The following is a 5,000-nucleotide window of genomic DNA, read 5'->3' as shown; positions in this document are numbered from 1 at the left end:
CGCGCGCGCCCTCTGGTCCCGACGCCATCAACGTCCACAATAAACAGACCATACCGCATGATGTTGACAATGCCGCCCACAGGCACAACACAGCCATCTTTGGGAATGTGACCAAACTACATTGCCATCCGGCCCAGAAACGACACCTCCATCTACAGGAATCCAACGAAACTACGCCAACCATACCTCCAAAACACGGCACCGCCATCTATGACAATGTGACGAAACCACATGCAATAGCTCCATCTACGCGAATCGGACGACACTACGTCCACCATGTCGAGCGCACCACAAACAAAAATACCGCCACCTGCAGGTCCCCCGCAACATGACCTGCTGCACCGATGATACCGCCATCTATGAGACGCCACGCCGACTACGACATCGCTAGGTCCCACAGTGCCCATTTTCCGACGCCACCCACAAACCCTGCATCATCTGCCCACCACAGGAGCCCCAACGCCTGTGCCTGCGTCGCACGAAGTCGTCGACCGACAATCGCTCCACCCGCACCCGCACGTGCCCCACCCCAACCGCCCAAATCGCAACTCCAGCGGATGAACGGCGGACTCTTCCCGCACTCGTAACGTGCAATCCGCCCCTATATCTTGCGTTTCATGAAGAGTTATATCGAATATGCCATATTCCCGCTGTCCCTATACATGCTGTAAGTAGCTCGCTTGCTACAGCAGCAGCAGCAGCAGCACCACCTCCGCGCGCTTCCCTGGGGGCACTGAACCGCAGGATGCGAGACCCCACGCCCAGTGGCAAACAGGGCTCCTCTCAGAATATAGGCGGTCCCTACCCCTCACAACGATGACGGTGGGAGGGCCGTTTTACGAGACCATTTCCTGCGGTGCCAACGCTGTCGTAGAGCCGATACTCCATCTTTGGTACAAGGCAATCATTCCGCTGTAAATCAGTACGTCACTCGTAGTTCAGTCACCTCACAGCACTGCTCAGTAAACTATGCAGGCCCACATAGATAGATTATGATAGATTATATACGCAAATGCCCCTATACATGCTGAACGTCCGTACACACAAAATGAACCACACGTCAGCCACACACTCTATCACACACTACTCTCTGCCTGTAACAGACACAGATACAACTACTAAGCACCAGCATGGACCAACGTCCGGTGCATCCTATCCGCCACAGTACACCAACTACGCTATGATAACCAGACCGGGAGGTCCAATCATAAAACAGAATACCCCACTCGTCCGACAACCACAATTGCTCAGAGAAGCCACCAACACCCACACATGTCCTACACAGGGGTGCACCCATCACCACCACACTGCCTCGTCTTACAGCACAAACACACTGGCAGGAATGAAACACACAGGTCTGCCGCAACCACAGACACGGCTCGCCCCCTCTCACTGGCGAAAAGCGCATCCCGACGTGACATAACTCCTTTGACACACTGACGCTGCCTCGGGCATCCACGTCCTACGGTCGATATCAACGAACCTCCCCCCCCCCCCTCCCCCCACAACACGCCATCCCATACCACATTGTGTACCGTACCCAAACCTAACGTGTACTGTACTACAACGCAATGTGTACCATAACACAACCCAGTTTGTACCTTAACCTAACCTATGTCACCTTAACCTAACCTATGTCACCTTAACCTAACCTATGTCACCTTAACCTAACCTATGTCACCTTAACCTAACCTATGTCCCCTTAACCTAACCTATGTCACCTTAACCTAACCTATGTCACCTTAACCTAACCTATGTCACCTTAACCTAACCTATGTCACCTTAACCTAACCTATGTCACCTTAACCTAACCTATGTCACCTTAACCTAACCTATGTCACCTTAACCTAACCTATGTCACCTTAACCTAACCTATGTCACCTTAACCTAACCTGTGTCACCTTAACCTAACCCATCTTGCACCTTAACCTAACCCATCTTGCACCTTAACCTAACCCATCTTGCACCTTAACCTAACCCATCTTGCACCTTAACCTAACCCATCTTGCACCTTAACCTAACCTATGTTGCACCTTAACCTAACCTGTGTTGCACCTTAACCTACCTCAATTTGCACCGCAATGTAACGCAATTTGCACCGCAATGTAACGCAATTTGCACCGCAATGTAACGCAATTTGCACCGCAATGTAACGCAATTTGCACCGCAATGTAACGCAATTTGCACCGCAATGTAACGCAATTTGCACCGCAATGTAACGCAATTTGCACCGCAATGTAACGCAATTTGCACCGCAATGTAACGCAATTTGCACCGCAATGTAACTCAATTTGCACCGCAATGTAACTCAATTTGCACCGCAATGTAACTCAATTTGCACCGCAATGTAACTCAATTTGCACCGCAATGTAACTCAATTTGCACCGCAATGTAACTCAATTTGCACCGCAATGTAACTCAATTTGCACCGCAATGTAACTCAATTTGCACCGCAATGTAACTCAATTTGCACCGCAATGTAATGCAATTTGCACCGCAATGTAATGCAATTTGTACCGCAATCTACCCCCACATTGTGCCTTAACCCAACCCACGTTGTGCCTTAACCTAACCCACATTGTGCCTTAACCTAACCCACATTGTGCCTTAACCTAACCCACGTTGTGCCTTAACCTAACCCACGTTGTGCCTTAACCTAACCCACGTTGTGCCTTAACCTAACCCAAGTTGTGCCTTAACCTAACCCAAGTTGTGCCTTAACCTAACCCAAGTTGTGCCTTAACCTAACCCAAGTTGTGCCTTAACCTAACCCAAGTTGTGCCTTAACCTAACCCAAGTTGTGCCTTAACCTAACCCAAGTTGTGCCTTAACCTAACCCAAGTTGTGCCTTAACCTAACCCAAGTTGTGCCTTACCCTGCTCTGTAATTGGCATATGACACGTTACATTAATGTATTGTCCAACCGCAACCCGCTCAGAATGTTGTGTACACAGCTACGTGTCATCTCCCCATAACAGCTGCATTGCAGTGTGGTACGCCATAGAGACGTGTGGGAGTAATGGACGCAGTGGATGGCGATCAGCATGAGCCGTCTGTTCATGTAGTGGCGCGTGTATGCAGACGTAGTAGTCTCTTCTCACACAATGTGATAGCACGGTGCCCCGCGTTCCACATCTGCGACATGCTACAGAGGCCGGTTGACAGTTGGTCGCGCAATGGACATCGCATACGTACGGGGGCACCTTCCACGTGCCCTCTAGTCGGGCACATTTTGTTGCGTGGATGTGAGCGGATGTAGTGTGTCTTGACACCTGACAGGCAGGCATGCAATAATAGTTGACTTTGCAAACGGGGATGGACGTGTACGTTTACTGGTGACGTTACGCAAATGAACAACTGGTAACCCGTTGTGGTGCGGTTGTCCTTGCTGGAGGTACATCTGTGAGGGCAACGATCGGTACAGCTACGAAGCGGTCCCCACCATACCAACGAACGTGAATGTGAATCTGGGTGTGAAGCGATACGCGGCTGTGGGTGGGTGGGACTGTCCCCGGCCGGTGAGGGGGGGCCGCCCGGCGTGCTGGCCGCGCGGTGCGTGGGCGCACGCGCTACAGCCGGCTGGTGGGGGCGCCCAGTGGCAGGCGCGCCGGCCGACGGACGCGGCAGGCGGCGCAGCTGCGCGCCGGGGCACCCTGCGCGCGGCGCCGTGCAGCCAAAGTGGGTCCTCGCCGGCCCGGTGCGAAGCGCGGTGGACATCTGCAGTGTGCTGGTCCGATTGAGGACTGTGTGCGTTGAGGATGCGCCGCCGCCCGGCACTCGGCGCCGCGACGCCGTCTGCTGCTCGGTCGCCCCAGCGGTTCTCGCTGGTGGTTTGTATCGCAGTTGTGCAGACGTGTTGGCACGTGCGCTGTGCTGGGAGAGTTCGCTTCGGCACCCACGTGGGGCCTTTGCCCTTCTGTGGCGCTGGCGTTGGAGCTGCCGGTCACCGTAGGTGGCGCGTGTTGTCTCCCGCCGGCAATGCCACGACAGCACGCTCCCGGGCCTCTGTCGGCAGCGGCAAGCTCAGTTGGGAGCACGGGTGGTCGCACCTAAAGCGTCTACTCGCCTAACTCCGGGCGATTGCGCCTCTCTCGAACCCGACCAAGTACTTAGGACGGCGCTGCGCGCCGCCGGGACCTGAGAGGGTTTCGAGGTGTATTGTGCAGGGGAGCTCAGCCTCCTCCTGTTTGCAGAATAATTGAGCGGACGCTTGCGTGTTCGCGCGGGCCCCTGGGACACACTCCCGGGCGGCCGGCTGCTCAGCTCTAGTTGACGCAGCTCCCTGGTTGATCCTGCCAGTAGTCATATGCTTGTCTCAAAGATTAAGCCATGCATGTCTCAGTACAAGCCGCATTAAGGTGAAACCGCGAATGGCTCATTAAATCAGTTATGGTTCCTTAGATCGTACCCACGTTACTTGGATAACTGTGGTAATTCTAGAGCTAATACATGCAAACAGAGTCCCGACCAGAGATGGAAGGGACGCTTTTATTAGATCAAAACCAATCGGTCGGCTCGTCCGGTCCGTTTGCCTTGGTGACTCTGAATAACTTTGGGCTGATCGCACGGTCCTCGTACCGGCGACGCATCTTTCAAATGTCTGCCTTATCAACTGTCGATGGTAGGTTCTGCGCCTACCATGGTTGTAACGGGTAACGGGGAATCAGGGTTCGATTCCGGAGAGGGAGCCTGAGAAACGGCTACCACATCCAAGGAAGGCAGCAGGCGCGCAAATTACCCACTCCCGGCACGGGGAGGTAGTGACGAAAAATAACGATACGGGACTCATCCGAGGCCCCGTAATCGGAATGAGTACACTTTAAATCCTTTAACGAGTATCTATTGGAGGGCAAGTCTGGTGCCAGCAGCCGCGGTAATTCCAGCTCCAATAGCGTATATTAAAGTTGTTGCGGTTAAAAAGCTCGTAGTTGGATTTGTGTCCCACGCTGTTGGTTCACCGCCCGTCGGTGTTTAACTGGCATGTATCGTGGGACGTCCTG

At 53.4% G+C, this 5,000-nt stretch overlaps 1 non-coding gene across 1 annotated transcript in view; it reads left to right on the top strand.

Moving 5' to 3' along the window:
• Positions 1 to 4,279: 4,279 nt before the first annotated feature.
• Positions 4,280 to 5,000, top strand: part of LOC126147008 (small subunit ribosomal RNA) — a 1,909-nt gene continuing 1,188 nt past the window's right edge. Inside the window, exon 1 of the ribosomal RNA XR_007529904.1 lies at positions 4,280 to 5,000. This exon is cut by the window's right edge and continues 1,188 nt beyond it. This is a non-coding gene — a ribosomal RNA (small subunit ribosomal RNA).

Source organism: Schistocerca cancellata, unplaced genomic scaffold (assembly GCF_023864275.1).
Source record: "Schistocerca cancellata isolate TAMUIC-IGC-003103 unplaced genomic scaffold, iqSchCanc2.1 HiC_scaffold_838, whole genome shotgun sequence".
Classification (NCBI taxonomy): domain Eukaryota; kingdom Metazoa; phylum Arthropoda; class Insecta; order Orthoptera; family Acrididae; genus Schistocerca; species Schistocerca cancellata.
The sequence above is the reverse complement of the archived record's forward strand: the minus strand, read 5'-3'. Positions and strand labels throughout refer to the sequence as shown.